The sequence below is a fragment of the Azolla caroliniana genome, unplaced genomic scaffold (assembly GCF_043228905.1).
Source record: "Azolla caroliniana isolate FFs.n. ecotype wild unplaced genomic scaffold, voAzoCaro1.0.p SCAF_5, whole genome shotgun sequence".
Taxonomy (NCBI): domain Eukaryota; kingdom Viridiplantae; phylum Streptophyta; class Polypodiopsida; order Salviniales; family Salviniaceae; genus Azolla; species Azolla caroliniana.
This window is the reverse complement of record NW_028230440.1, coordinates 6,311,435-6,328,037: the sequence shown is the minus strand read 5'-3', so window position 1 is coordinate 6,328,037 and position 16,603 is coordinate 6,311,435.

Sequence of the window (16,603 nt, the reverse complement as noted above, 5' to 3'; positions counted from 1 at the left end):
TGTCAGTCCCGATCCCACACGGTCGAACAATGCGAATACAACATGCTCAACTGCACAACGACGGCTCCGGTTCGCCAGATCGAGCCTCGAAATACTTACTCACGGTAGGACGAGCGTCAGTCACATCGACATTGGGAGAACAACCGACCATGATCCCCAGATCGTCAGCGCCGCGACGACGACCACTACCGCCACGACAACCGCAGGAGATTGGACGACTGTCGTGACCAAGACCGCGATGACCAATATAGAGCAAACAATGAGTATGACCGGGATGACCAGTACGATCAGTGGTATTCACAAAACGATAGAAGAAAGTCTTACAGAGGTTCGCGGAACAACCGACGGTAGAACGACAATCGTCGTCAGGACCCCCCTCCAAACGTCCCGCACAACGCATCACGGGCCAACATGCCTACACAAGCGGCCGAGAACCACTCACAACCTTTCCCACACACTGAGCACGGTGACACTAGCAACTCCGCATCTGTTACCTGCTTTAAGTGTAACCAATCCGGCCACTACGCTACCCAATGCCCAACCACGGACCGCGGCAAGGCCCCGACCGTGAATACTATTATGACTGACGTTCAACACGTCACTACACATAGCAAGACCCAAGCCAGCCAATGACAAGAACAAGATGACGTCCGACAAGCAGCCAAGGAATGGATTGCGACCGCCAATAAAAGCAACGTGGAACGGATGCACACAGAGATGCAAAACGTGACCATCGGCGCACCACCGCTCGCAGGACCATCCACCGCGGCAAAAGATGACCATCTGTGGGAAGCCCTTACCAGTTCTAGGATCTTGCTGCCATTGCATAATCTTTTACTGCTCATGCCGTGCTTTCGGGATACCTTGGCTACGCTCACAACTAACGACAAATCGGTCACATCCCCTGTTAACCTAACAGAGCCAAAGACGGGCCCACCCATCATGGATTCCCAGAATCCAGCCGTGAAAATCATGATTAAAGGACGCGACCTTCATGGATGCATAATCGACGGTGGCTCCGGCGTGAATGTCATCAGCGAGGCCACATGTCACACACTCGGCCTGAACCAATGGGAACCTTGCCCCTTTTGGCTTCAGATGGCCGATACGCGATCGGTTCACCCCATCGGATTAATCCGCCACCTGGATTTCACGTTAGGCAGCCACATGTTCACTATCTCGGCAGTCGTGTTACGCCTCAAAGCTCTGGGCACTTACCCAATGCTGCTTGGCTGACCCTGGTTGCGCATAGCAAATATTAAACAACATTGGCAGCGGAATATGATCTCTTTCCACCGGGGGAAGACTAAGGTATGGGTAATAACAGAAGAACACCTAACCACGCCCCCCAACACCACACCCTTATACGCTGTCGTGAAGATCCGTCACTACGCGTAGATCGTGAGGCGGAACCGTCGGGGTTCTAGACCGGAAGGAGTTGAAGTTGGCGCAAGCTTTAGCGAGAAACTATTTAAGCTAGATTGAAAGAGAGATTAAGATTGAGCTCTTGATTTTAGATTTTAAGAAACAAGTTACACGATCAATTCAATAACGAATTTTCTTCTTCTTAATTTCATAACAAAAAAAAGCCTAACCCTTCTTTTTTTTCATCCCTTCTTTTATAGATGCTCTCATGCATATGATGCATGTGAGGGTACAAGACATGCATAAAATGCATGTTTGCCATTTGGCGCTCATGTATTACATGTGGTGCATGATAACCATGTTGACCACTCATTTTAGCTCTCATGTATGAGAATTTACATGTAAAAGTACAATGATAGAAACATAAATTCAACTAAATGTCATGGCTTAGTGGTAAGCTAATTGACTCCTAACTTGGAGGTACAAGGTTCGAATCCTTACTTGCCCTTGTTGTATATGTATATATATATTTATATATTTATATATATATCATCGGCTCCGCTGCCGCCTCGCCGGCTCTGTCGGATGCAGATTCCGCCGGATCATCGATCGTCGGTTACCGTCTGGTTCCGTTTTGGTTGGCCAAAACCTTTATGAGTGGCTAAGCCACCTCCACTCTTAGTTCAAGTTACCTTGAACTCTCTATGCTCCACACATAAACACAAAGATAATAACTTTTGCTCTACGTTATATATGGTGAGAGGCTTATTCGTCCTAGCTATGTGGGATATCTCACAATTTTCTCTTTTTCTTTCGCAACTTCTTACCCACATAAGTTGACACTTAGATGTCCATTTCTTATGTAGTAAAGTGCATCTCTTCAAGATCTTCGTCTTTTGTACTAAGATATTTAAACTTACTTAGAATTAGTATATTCACTATTATTGTTTTATATGATTGACACTTGATTTCATACGTCTTATGTGATTTTCACACCATTGCCGAAAATCTTCACGACAACACGGAAAGGGTACACATGCTCGACGGCTTAGCCGACGAGAAGGTGGATGACTTCCTGGAATATCATCCCACTATCATACCCCTCTTCGAAATAAACGTCATCTCGGGTTTCGACACACCACCAGACGAGGATGTCACAGCAAATTCACTTCCCTAGGACGAGGCCGATTCCACAACTATCGTGGAATTATGACAAGCTCGGGACGCGTTTGAACGAGAACTGACCATCTCCCAGCGAGTCAAAACATCAACGCTCGAGTCACTGAACCTCGGCTTCGACGAGAACCCACGTACATTACAAATCGCTAATAACTTACCAGTCGACGAACTGTCAACCGTGATACTTCTGCTCACGGAGTATCAGGATGTATTCGCATGGTCTTACACTGATATGAAGGGATTGGATCCTCAATTTTACCAACACCAAGTACACCTCCTGCCGGACACTTGGTCGATCCAACAATGACAATACCGTATGAACCCCAACTACGCAGCTAAGGTCAAAAACGAAATCAACAAACTCCTTCGAGTAGGCTTTATACGCCCAGTAAAAAGAGCCACATGGTTAAGCCCAATCATCATCGTCCCCAAGAAAAATGGGAAAAATCTGCGTATGCGTTGATTACCGCAAACTCAATGGGTTTCCTCTTCCGTTCACGGATAGTGTCCTCGACACGGTGGCTGGTCATGAATGCTACAGTTTACTCGATGGGTTCAGTGGCTATAATCAAATCAGAATGCACCCAGACGATCAGTAGAAAACGACGTTTGTCACGGAATGGGGTGTCTTCGTTGCCGAGGCAATGATGTTCGGATTAAAAACGGCATCGGCCACATTCCAACGCATCATCACAGAGATTTTCAACGAGTATATACCGGTGTTCATGCAAGTGTTCCTCGACGACTTTGTCGTGTATGGCCAGCGGCTGGAGCATATGACCCAGCTACGCCTCTGTCTCGAGTGATGTCGACAAGCTCGGTTGAGCTTAAATTCGGCAAAATGCGCATTCTTGGTGACAAGCGGCAACCTGCTCAGGCACATAGTCCTCCAGGAAGGTATCGCCATGGACCTGGATAAAGTGCATGCCATTCTGAATGCTCCTGCGCCCTCTACTGCGAAGGCTCTTAGTCGATTCCTAGGCCAGATCAGATGGCATAGCCGGATGTTACGACACCTGGCCGATTTCGCGACTCCATTACACGCGACTGTGCATTGACTTCCATCTCACTGGTCTTCAATAGAAGACGAGGCTTACGAAGCCTTGAAGTTAATGCTCTCCCACGCCCTTGTTGTACAACCACCAGTCTGGTCGGATATAGCCATAGGCAATGCGCTCATGCAGCGCACACCACCAAATTGGTACCGGCTAGTGTATTACGCTAGCCGACAACTCTCGGCGGCGGAGAAGAACTACTCAACAATGGAACACGAGGCCCTCGGTATGGTCTACAACATCAACAAGTTCCGGCATTACCTCTTGGGCCAGAAGTTCACATTCCACGTCGATCACTCGGCTCTCCTCTACTTGGTTGATAAGCATGCTCTCACAGGTCGCCTGGCCCGATGGATGCTCCTACGACAGGAGTTTGATTTTCAGATCCAGCACCGGCCCGGAGTCCAACACGTTGTAGCTGACTACTTGAGTCGTCTCGAGTCAGGAGAACCAGCCGAGTCCACGTACGATGATCTACCCGACACTGCCCTTTTTAGTCTCGCAATGGTGCCAAATGAATGGATCATGTAGATGACCCATTTTCTTAGCACCGGCCTTCCTCCCGACCACTTGACCCTCGACGCTTGGAAATGACTAGCAGTTAGGAGCCGAAACTTTTGTTTGGTTTCCAACACCCTCTACCACAAAGGCTCGGACGGCATCTGGCGCCGTGCAATCCGTCAATTCGAGAAACACGCAATCCTCCAGGAGGGACATCACGAAATCTCGGGGGGACATTACGCTGGAGAGGCCACGACGAGAAAAATATGGCAGAGTGGCTTATGGTGGCCCACAACAAAAAATGATGCTCATGAATTCTGTCGACAATGCGACCTGTGTCAATGCATGGGACAACGGTGTCGCGAAGTTTCGCGCGTGCGTGTAGAAGGGTGGGACCACGGGGGTCTTGGACTAGGGAGTGACGGAGCGTAGGAAGTCGTGCTTCACCATTTCCGGGGCATCCCAGAAGCACACCGGAAAGCAACCGAAGGGAGAGAGAGAGAGAGAGCAGGCACGCAACATTGACTCTCGCACACACGCACACAGCACCGACCCAACTCGCACCCTCATGTACATAAGCAAGAAAGAAACACTAAGACACACACACGCACACCAACAGAGACACGAATATGCACAACCAAATGTATATGTATTTACAAGACAACGAGATTCAACACGTACTTCGAGCCGAACCTAGGTCATGTAGGATACAACTGTTGTCTACTGCCAAGCCGCCGGTCGGGGAGCTCTCGGGCTTGTTGCGTCGAGCGGGGTCTTGCACAGAGTACAGGGCAGAAAACTGAAACGCTAGATGCTAAGGCTCAACGCACCGAAGGACGAAGAAGAAGCAGAGAAAAGAAACGAAACCGAAAATAAGGGGAAAGAAAGAGGAAGAGAGAACGTTTCTTCCTCTAACGGTATACCCTACGAATGCAAAAATGGGCAACCCTCTCACAAGAGGCGCTCCATTCCTTTTATAGAACAAGGAGGGAGATGCGCTACAATGTGGGATAAATCCCGACTTACATGGGATTCTCTGTCCCAACTTGACTCCTACAATGTACAAGGGTGAGTGCACATGCTGCACCCCGCCGATGTAGCCAATATTTCCCAGTTTCCGCCTCTGGCCGAAATTCTTCACGACAACGGACCGAGCATGCCCGGATGCCGCACCAACCCATTCTTCCGTTAGAGCCATTTCAAAAGTGGGGGTTAGATTTTGTGGGGCCTTTCAAACCCGCCGCGGCCCACACCGGTAACAAATACATAATAGTGGCCACGGACTATTGCACAAAATGGGTCAAGGCTAAGGCACTACGGGACAACACATTTGCATCCACGGCAAAATTCGTATACGAACATCTATGGATGCCCAATTGAGCTCATTAGTGACCAAGGCGGGCATTTTATAAACCACATAATTCGCGAGCTCACTACACACTATGCGGTTGTACATAAGAAAAGTACACCGTACTATCCTCAGGAAAACGGATTGGTGGAGTCTACTAATAAAATTTTGCAAACAATCCTGAAAAAGATCGTCAATGAGAACCGCACCGATTGGGATGCCAAGCTCTAGAGTGCATTATGGGCATATCGCACCACATTTAAAACTAGCATTCAATCTACACCCTTTCGGATGGCCTTTGGTTTGGAAGCAGTCATGCCGATCGAGTTCCAAGCTCCTAGTCTCCGAGTTCAAGTTAAGGAAAGGCTACCCGAGGCCCAATCAAAGCAATATCGGCTCAAACAACTCCTCGAACTCGGCGAACATCGAGTGACCAGCATGGCTCAACTGGAACAACGCCAACGACAACGCAACGCCTTCGTCGATTGTCACCGGAAAGGTATGGAGAAAACACTGACCATCGGCAAACCAGTATTGGTCTTCCAAAATCGACTCGGTGCTATGCCGAGGAAATTACAATTCCGGTGGACAGGCCCCTTTTGGATAATTGACGAATTTAACGGCACATTCCAACTCGACACACTTGCCGGAGACATCGTCAAAAGTTGGGTAAATGGATTCTGACTTTGACCTTACCATGGGAATACCCGAGATAATCCCTTAGCCGAGTCCCATGGCACGGACCAGTGCAGGGACGACATCACGAAGGAGGCCACGTGTCCCCATCGGTAAATTAATGACCTACCCACCAAATGTATATAGTAGGAATGGTTTTTAGCAGTTAAATTAGCCTTATCTAAAACTACCTAACTAATCACCCCAAATCACGACATTTTCTTAGGCACACCAACTAGTCACCTTCACTTTAAAATAGAATATTTAAGGAGCATGCACACCAGACATAGCACTCCTGGGATGCGCGGCCATAATACCTTATTATGGCAGCCACAACCAAGAATCTAAAGGATCTTCTCCCTGCACAAAACCCTAGGCAATCACATAAAAGAAACTACCCCACACACAACGCGCTCACTCACACAGCAATGTTCTTGCCTTCACCGCCTTCAAGCTCCCAAGCTCTCTCTCGTTCTAATCGCTCCTGCAAACAAGCCTCCTCTCGCCCTCGTCTCCTCACTTCCCCTCACGCCCCATGTCAGCAAACGTTCGAGTCCACCATGCCTCTCGCAGCATCGCAGGAAACCTGTTCTTGGCTACAACAATGAGGATTGGGCGGGTACTTACGGGTCATCGACGCCCCAGCGCACCCAGATGCCCCAACAATAGCACGCAAAATCCACCCTAACATCATAACCAACAAAATGATTCGCATTGCTCTAGACCTTGGACGAGGCGGGGACCATGAGGTCGAAATCCCTCCCCACTCGACCCTCAAGGAATATTTTGGGATGTATTCGATGTCGGGAAAAGCTTACTACACGTACGGAGGGCCAAACAAGGGTTTTGGGGAGATCGCCCGGATTTTGATGGAATATGCATTTGTGCATACAAATCCCACGAGTATGCCACAGAATAAAGTTGCCATCATCATCAGAGCGTACGAAGGCGACAAAATCGATTGGGGAATCATCACCTGTGAAGGAGTCCATGCGGCGCTCGAATCTTTTCAAACCGGTAAGCGATTGTTGCCTATGATTAATCATTTCCTCACAGTTCTCTACCCACCTCCTTCAGTTTCCCCTCGTCGCATCCTGACCTCCCCACCACCACCATGAAAACAACGGGAGAAGATTTTGGCATTAACCCAGGAAGAATGGGAAGACCCCTCGCCTTCTCCACCTCCCTCGGCCATTCGGAACCCTACTTCCGCCTCGGCACCACCCCCACCAAAAACACAGAACCAACAGGCGTTAACAGCGACCCGTGTCGAATGGGACGAGGCCGAGGAGCCCATCACTGAGGATGTCACCATAAGACAGAAGCCACCAAGGACATCAATGCCCTCTCCACAACTGAGCCCACGCTCCACAAACCAGCAGCCCTCGGGCATACGACAACAAAAGAGGAAACAAGCCGAGGAGCCAACACCACCGGCCCCGGACTCACAAGATCAGCCGCAAAAGAGATGCCGCATCAATCGAGAGTCAACCACAGAAACTGAGGGCACACAACATCAGAAATCAAAAGAGGACACCACCACCTCCACGGCCATGGTACCAGTGGAGTCATGGCTCCAAGTTAGTAGGATCGAGCATGGACAAACCACGTAGATATCAGAGGAGGAAGTCCTCGGTTACAAAGATCTTCCCGCAGAGGCATACGAGTTCAGTGCACTACTTCAGCTGGGCACAACATATGAGTTAATGGATTTTCTCGCGCTCGCCCAAGTAGCTGCCGTTGCTCGTATGGCCGAGGAGCACGCGGAAACAAAGATGATCCAATGCCTAATGGGAGAAATCGAACCTCACGAGGATCGAGCCTTACAAAAGATAGGGCGGAAGAAGCAAGCACAGAATGCTTCCCTCCTCATGGAGTTACCAGACCTGAACATGGCCTTAGTCGAGGCATATCGCAATTTGCACCACACAACTCGGGCAGCGAAGGACATGGCTCGACGTGTCAAAACGACACAGCAGCAAGCCAAACGGGCCACCGAGCTATGGCAAGCCGCCGAGCAGAAACTGGCATCAAGAATAGCCACTCTTAAGCCTCATTGCCCCAAGTAACGATGTCCCACTAGCCCCTCTTCCGAACCCGAGCCTGAGTACTACTGTTACCGAAGCACACAACGACGACACAACTCACCCCAGGGTAGCCACGGTCGATGCAAGCACAATGACAGATTCAGTACATATAAGCGAACCATCGTCACAGGCAAAGAGAATCCCGCAACCCCAAACCAGCCACGCTTCCACGCAAACATCACCACCACCTGTCGTCACGGAAAGATCTACACAGACAGACAGGGAACCCACTCCCCAGAACTAGCAAGCTGCAACCCAGACCGGACCTCCCCTCCATGACTACCAAAAGGAACTTAAGGCCCAGATCTCTCTAGCCGAGTTAGCGGAACAAAACCACAACCACATGATTGGCCAACTACGGGAACAAGCCGCGGGCCATGAAGCTGACCTCAAGCGACTGCTTGCTAAAAGCTCGACCGCACTCAAAGAACAAGAAAGAGAGGTGATGACCCTTGAGGTCTTTGTCACCAAGGCCAAAGAACGATTCCTCAAAGAAGCAGAGCGGAATAGCCAATGGGAACGCGAGCTATTCGCAGACAACCAGGAATTACGCCGTCAACAAAGGGCATTACAAGAATTGGCAAATGAGCACATGCAAAAGTGGAGGATCTCTGAAGAGCAAAGGGTGAAAATTTCCGATGCGTATCACCAATTGCAAACCGAGCACATCGCCGTCGGAGAACGACATCGGGACGCTTGGAGACAGGACAGGGACGAAATTGTAGCTCAGCTCACCAAACGTTACGAGCAGACAATCGCGCTCATAACCGAAAAAGCAAAGGATAACCAAGCTACTTTAGCGCTCCTCGTCTGCAAAAGCCAAGAAGACGCCAAGGCCGCAATGGAGGAAGTGGAAGTTCACCGAGCTAGCATCGACATGGACGATACTAAAATAAAGATCCTGATCAACAAGTATCACCAACAATTCACCAAGAAGATCGAGGAAACGCTCGACCGTGTCTGGCAGGAATGGTCGGCCCAAGCCGCGGAGCTACACATACTACGCGCGGACGCCGAGAACCGAAGGAAGGAGGGTCGAGGATTTTACAAGATGGATGACACCGGCATCCAGACCCTCCGTGAAGACTTGACTGAGGAATATCATACCTTAGCAGCATCCCACACTGCAGCCATCGAGCAACTTCTCGAGGAATTCAACGACGATCTAATGGTGTTCCGTTTAGAAGCCGAAGCTTACGAAGAGGAACGCCTAGCTACTGGACTAACAGAGCTGCCACAACCGACGAGCAAGAACCTGAGCCCACCCCCACGGAAGCCAGACAGGAGGAACCTGCCCCTACAGATCCCCACATCCCAACTAAGCCACAAACTACAACCACGACCCTGCCTGAATCGGAACCAACAGAGGGTGGCGCACGCGACGACACAACCACCCCCGACTCGGCAGCAAAACCTCCATCACCAACCCCACCTTCTGAGCAGCCAGACCGACCCCACACCCCTGAGGATATCCTCGGCATATTAGAAGAGGATTAAAACAAACCCATAAGCCCTTGTATAAACGAGCAAATTTTGTAAAGAAATTTTTGTTTTTTGCAAAATCCGTGGTTATCTCTTCACTTTGTGAATCGTGGGTCCGACGGACAAAGTCCTGCCCCATGGGCGTGCCATGTGTTGTCCATAGGCCAGAAATATAAATACATTATGTAAACTCGTCGGTAGGTAGAATAATAGGAGAGGAAATAGGTAGAACTAGAAATAGTCGAGTTTTTAGCCCTCACAATCAGCCGATGGCTTGGCTCTGTCTGAAGAGGAAAACTATATAACCCGAGATATGCATACCTCAAAGGGGAGAGGATATAGATTATTTAGTAAGATTACTATTGTAGCATTGAGCTCTGCACAACCTGTTTCTAGCCGAGCGTCGTGTATTGTAATTGTTGTGAGCTTTTCATTTAATATAAATCTCGCTCTTACTGTTCCTTCATCTGTGTATTCTCCCCGGTACTCGCAACCGAGCTACATCTATGCCTAACGGGTTGTAGCCTGTGTACGCTCCTCATTCTCATATCGTCTTCTTAGTGTAGAAGAGGCTTCCACGTAACACGATCCCTTGATACCGATAGCCTATGGGCTCATCAAAGGTGTTTCCCCAGAAACGGTTAACAGAGAGATGGAGTTAAAACGTGTGTGTAAGTGAGGGAAAAAGGGGTTAATGCAACAGAAGGCTCAACAAAGAGAAATGAACATAGGGACCCCTCTAAAAGGAGATGAACATTTGTGTCATAGACATGATGCCACATGGAATGGTGGGGGTTGAACCCATGATCTTCTAGTCTTATTAGGAAACCTTACCAGTTGAACTACATCCATCTATACATAATTATATTGTATAAGATTCAACTTATTTCATTATACATTGATTACTAGAACTTTCAAGAACCTTCTAGAGAATGCATCTTCATGCACTCTCTAGAAGTTTCCATGCACTCTCTAGAAGTGTTTTAGCTTTCATGCATACTTCCACATTCTTGTATAAATACTGGGGTCCCCCTTGATTACAATCAAGGTGAACAACACCAGTTACGAAAGCATAATTCAGTTCTTGTTCATTTTTCTATTTTCTCTCTCTCTCTCTTGCTTGTTCTCTTGTCTATGCTCTCTCTCCCGTTATCTCTTAATATTGAGCCTCATCTACTTGTCTGTGACAATCTTGTGATCTTGCGTATGCTCTCACTCTCTCTTAGTACTTAGCCTCATTCCACCCTTTCGTGACAGTTTGTTCACCTTCCCATTTTCTAAGCCCCAGCATGTCGCATCTTACCGAGAGAATAAATCAGCTCATGGAAGCCATGCATCAACTTCAACTTGAGAATGACAACTTTCGGGAATCGTTACGAAAGCTTCATGTTGGAACACCGATGGAACTCGAAGAAAAAAACAACTCTCCTCCTACATCAACAAATGTTCTACCTATAGAGCCTAGTTCCTTGTCTAGGCTTTCTCCAACTCCTCCCCATCCCACTACAAGTATGGAGCCCAAGATTAGTTTACATAACAAGTTCGATGGCACGAGGAAGCACTTCTGAGGGTTCATAAATCAGATCAAGCTTATTATCCAACTACAGCCGCAACCGTATGTGGATGATTTTCGTCAAGTTGCTCTCATCAGGACCCTTCTGTCTGGAGCTGCACAAGCCTAGTTTGCACCATTGGTCGAAACTTCATAACCATGTTTACAAAATTTTCCTGCCTTTCTGGGAGAGTTTGAGGCAACATTTGGGGATACGAACCGACGTTGAACTGTCATTACCAAACTCTATTCATTACATCAAGGTATGCGTCCGGTATCCGTTTATGCCTTTGAATTTAGAGAATTAGCATGTGATGTTCAGTGGGATGGCCAAGCGCTCTACGACCATTTCCGTTGGGGACTTCAAAGCGAGATTAAAAATTTACTACTCAACTTTCCGAAGCCTACGTCATTGTCGCAAGCCATCACGCAAGTAGTTAGTTGTGACAATCGGTTGTTTGAGCCAATCAAGAATAATCAACGACAAATATCTACAAACAAGACGACAAGACGACCCCAACAACTGGAAAACGACGGTGTCCAACTACAGTAGGAGCCATGTGGTTGGACAATCCACATTCATGTTGCTCCCATAGTTCGGCTACATCGACAAAAGATTTCTCCTTTCTGGTAAGCATCCATTTCAAGTTGATTTCAATTAGGGGGCAATTAGGTCCTTAGCACTTCTCGATTCCAGGGCAACAACGTGTTTTATGGACAAAAGGTTTGTTCGTAAACACAACTTTCCAGTTGTCCGATTGTCCAAGCCAATCCCAGTGGAAGCCATTGATGGACGCATGCTTTCTTCAGGAGCAGTCACCGAAGTCAGTGCCCCACTTATCTTACAGCTCAAGGACCACCATGAGGCCTTAACATTTTATGTTATCACTTCACCGCGACATCCGGTCATCCTTGGTTTGTCTTGGCTGAAGGTACAAAATCCACTTGTTGATTGGCGCAATCACTCATGCTTGAACTTTTGGAAGTGTGTAAACACTTCATTCTTGTGGCACATTGGATAATCCAAGTGTGTCTGGAGTGATCGTCAATAAACGTGATGTAGTACCAACATCCACCGAAGGTTTCCGTTTGAGTTGGTTCCCACACATCTGAGTGGATTACATCCAGGAAACCCTTGCTTACATTTCTTTCTTTCGGAAACGGGTGTCGATGTTGTTTGCTAAATTGACAGGCTTCACACTGTGTATTATCTCCTTATCTTTGAATGTTGGGAGTTTGATGATGACTCCTTTCGACTGCATGCCCTTGAGCTTTTGGAGATTAATATGTTTGATTCTTTTATGACATACCTCTATGTCGGAGTCAGCTTTAAACACTGGGTCATTTGAAATAGGTAATATGTCGCAATCTAAGAACAGTCTGTCCAAAAAAGGCACAAAGATTTCACAAAAAGGAACATCGCATGTGTAAAGGGTTTTGGAAATTGAATCAAAATATATTGATTTATACCATGTCCAAAAATTTAGGGCTTTCAAAAAATGCCCCTAATAATTGACACGTGAAATTTACAGGAGAACGTACAAAAATTACAAAATGACCATGTTAATAAGTACCATGTTAAGAATTAGGTGATTAACTACGAGCTAATAAGTACCTAATTATGTGATTAGTTGATAAGTGAAAGATTACGTGATATGTGTGTGTTTATGTATGAGAGGAAGAGAGAGAGAGAGAGAGAGAAGTCACAAAATCTCAACCAAGAAGAGAGAGAACTCTACAAGGTCACATATCATCATATTCGCCATTTGAATTGGAGTGTAGGGTGGCATTGAGTTTGGTGTCATAGTTTTCTTTAGATCCCTAGATAGAAGGGGTTCTATAGTTTGTTGTAAGTTAGTCATGGTGGTGTTTTTTCTTTCGTAATGAAAGCCATTATTTACGAAAGAGAGAGAGAGAGAGAGAGAGAGAGAGAGAGAGAGAGAGAGAGAGAGGAAGTTAACACTTATGAACAACACAAGATGGGGGATGATTAACTCTATATTAAATTAGCATTATCATCATCATCATACAAAAATACCCACAATGAGGTATATATACATCTCATGTGCAAAGGTGCACATGTGTGAGTAGAATATAGGTACTAAGGTGTAAGTCCTATATTAAATGTACTTAGGAGTGGAGGATCTAGAATATCCCACTTAAGTACAAGGTCCTATTTAAGGCGTTATAGTCAACACTTCTAATTAGATTCTATCTAGGTAACTACGAAGTTACATGGTTGACTAACTAACTAAACTAAGTTGAGCTTGATCTCTCAACAATATCTGTATTATTAAGAGTGGCCGCCAAGGAGTTCAGCCTTGATGAAATGGTCATAGAGTTTCAAAAATGAGTATTCTATGTGATGACTTATTTTCATTGTATTGATTTGTTGATTTGCTCTTCATTCTAACCTTACTTTCTTTTAATTTTTAGCCATAAGGTTTATATGAAGATACAAGAGTTGATGATGAAAAAGTTGTCCCGGCCTACGTGGGAAGAAGTGGAGCAATCCTGCCCAAAAACATCATCGTACAAGGCTCTTGAAGAAGGCTTTATCGGTCACTACTGCATTGAAGTCGAGATGCCATGCCACTGAACACATGCATTGGTAAGATTTATGTTACTATATATTTGATCTATAGATTCTATGGTGCTTACTACATATATATTAACTTGTTTCGATTCAATTATAAAATAGGGTTAAAACGAACATAACTCGTACCCTGGGTGATCAAATGGTGAGCGTTGTGGAGCATTTGTGCGTGGGCTATTACGATGTTATTTCTAAGAAGAAGGCTCGGACACATGTTAATGAGCGAAACGTTGTCAACTATATCATGTGCCCAGCTGTAACGAAGAAATTGCGCCACATGTTTAGTGACAAGAGTCTTGTAAACCCATATCAAAAGCCCCAAGATTGATTAATTGATTGGTCAAGTTGTTCTCGAACCTTGGTGATTGCGTAAGTCTGATCCATTTTTCTTAAAATAAAATATTATTTCCTATCTTTGTTTTCTTACTTTTGCATGTGTGATTGTTTATTTAGGAGCGACGACTACGTGCGCGCTTAAATTGTTTAGGAACTGCGTCGCATTAGAGAAGGACCCCGAGCAAGTCAAATTATAAAGATGAGAATCCAAGGCATCTGGGATTGTCCTGACCAGGACCAAGAGGTTGCAACAAAGCATATCAACAAAACTGAGATGTTTCAGCTGACCTTCAGAGAGCCGATGGAACCTATAGACAAGGAAGGAGGGGACCTTGTCGACCTTGAAGATGCACCAGGGTCTTATCAAATACAAGATTCAATTGAGGAGACAAAACATGTAGATGCAACACAACTGTCAACTGATCTTGGAGAGCAGCCTGTTCCAAACCTCCTAATGGAGTGATTGTATACTACTTTGTATTTGTAACTAAAAACGTGTAACACTAAACTTGTTTTGGAATATAAGTTTTTTTTGTTTGAGTACCATTTCTTTATACAAACCGATTGGTGTGCAAACTTTAAGTGTCTATCATATATTTGTAAAGGTTGACTCGCAAAGTATGTGGTTAAGTATAATTTGTTTCTTGATCAATATATTTGAATTTAGCTTGATTCTAGGATTTATGTTGTCTTTAATCTTGGTTATTTAGTTTCGAGCGAACACAATAATATTAAGTCAACGTTGTTGCTCACTTGATAATACATTCAGGTTGTTCATGTATGATTGGGATATAATGTTCGTAGTAGTTTTTGGGCATGTGAATATGTTTCTAATTATATCCAAAAATGCTATTTGCTAATTTAATATAACAATCTTCATAGGAGTTAGAGACAAATATAACAACAAAATTGTATTTCTAAAATTGTTAAGTTGGATTCAAATTCAACATTGTGTAAAGTGAAGCATATTCAATTACAATTGGAAACATTCCCGTAATCTAACCTAATATTAGGATAAATTTGTGTATGAATTGAGAAAATATAGGTTAAATTTGAAATCTTGATAATATTAACTGTGTTTTTTAATGATGTTTTTAAAAGTCATGTGCACATGCGTGATACATTCTTGAAAGTTTGTTAAAAAATAGTAATTCTTGACATCTCATGTATTTATCAATAAAGGAATGCGACATATTACCCGGTGTTTTTATGGCCGTTCGCAAAAATAACCGATTTCATCTCGTGAGAGTCGAGAATGAACATTTGGCCTTCTCTTCGGCCATGAGTGATGAGGCGGACTTCCTTCTCAATGAAGTAGCCTTTGTAGTTGAAACAAACTTGCATACCTTGTTCCACGATTTGGCCGACCGAGACTAAGTTCTTTGTTATGTTCGGAACATGCAAGACATTTTTAATGTAGGTTTGGTCATCGTCCTTCTCAACTAGGATATTGCCGACATGCAAAATGGGGTGAATATTGTCATCCCCAGTTTCGACATAACCAGGTTGGTCAGACCTTCACAACCCACGGAACCATTCTTCATGAGATATCATGTGGTTGGACACGCCAGAGGCAACAAACCATACATTTTCTAGACTGGAAGTGTTGGTCGGTCCTGAGGCCGACATAGAGTTCACTCTATGCCTCATCACAAATATTCCACCATAGTCTTCTTAATCAAAGTTGGTGGCCTAATTGGTGAGTTTCCGGCTCGTAGATGTTGACTCACGCCTTTTCTTTCGACACTTTGCCTCATAGTGACCGAGTTTGCCACAATATCCGCACTCGACGGAACTGTTTTGTCGGCTTGGCCTGGAATGGTGGCTCCCCCTTCTACTTAATGTTCCTCCTATGTTTCCACTGTCTTGCCATTAGTGAGAGTTGTTTTCATGGGTCGGACCCTTGTCTGCTTCGTCCCTAGCCGAATCAGCCTCTTCTTAGTACATGATCGCGTCCTCTTCCTCCATCCGAGTGCGAGTAAAGCATGTGTGCTTCTGAGCTTGCACTCCTTGATTGGACGAGGTTTTCTTTGACTAGTAGTATCACCTAAAGGTCGAAGAAGGAAGGAGGATTTTCGCTTGCGAGGACACCCAACCTCATTGTGCCGAATCGAGGTGCTAGGCCGTCGAGGCATATTTGCACCATCTCGTTGTCGTCAACGTTGATGTTGATCAAGCTGAGTGAGTTGTACACCTCCTTGATTGTCAAGGTGTAAATTGTGATTGATATGTCTCTCTGTTGGATGTTATTCAACACTTGATGGAGTTGAAATTTTCGTGCGTTTGTGTTTGCCGCAAAAATCTTCTTGAGGTTCTCCCAAGCTTCCTTTGGCGCCTTGGCCTCTTGGATATAACCGAGCATGTGGTCATGGACACATGATGCTAGGCAGTACAACACATGACTTGCCACTTGCTTCCATGTCGGGT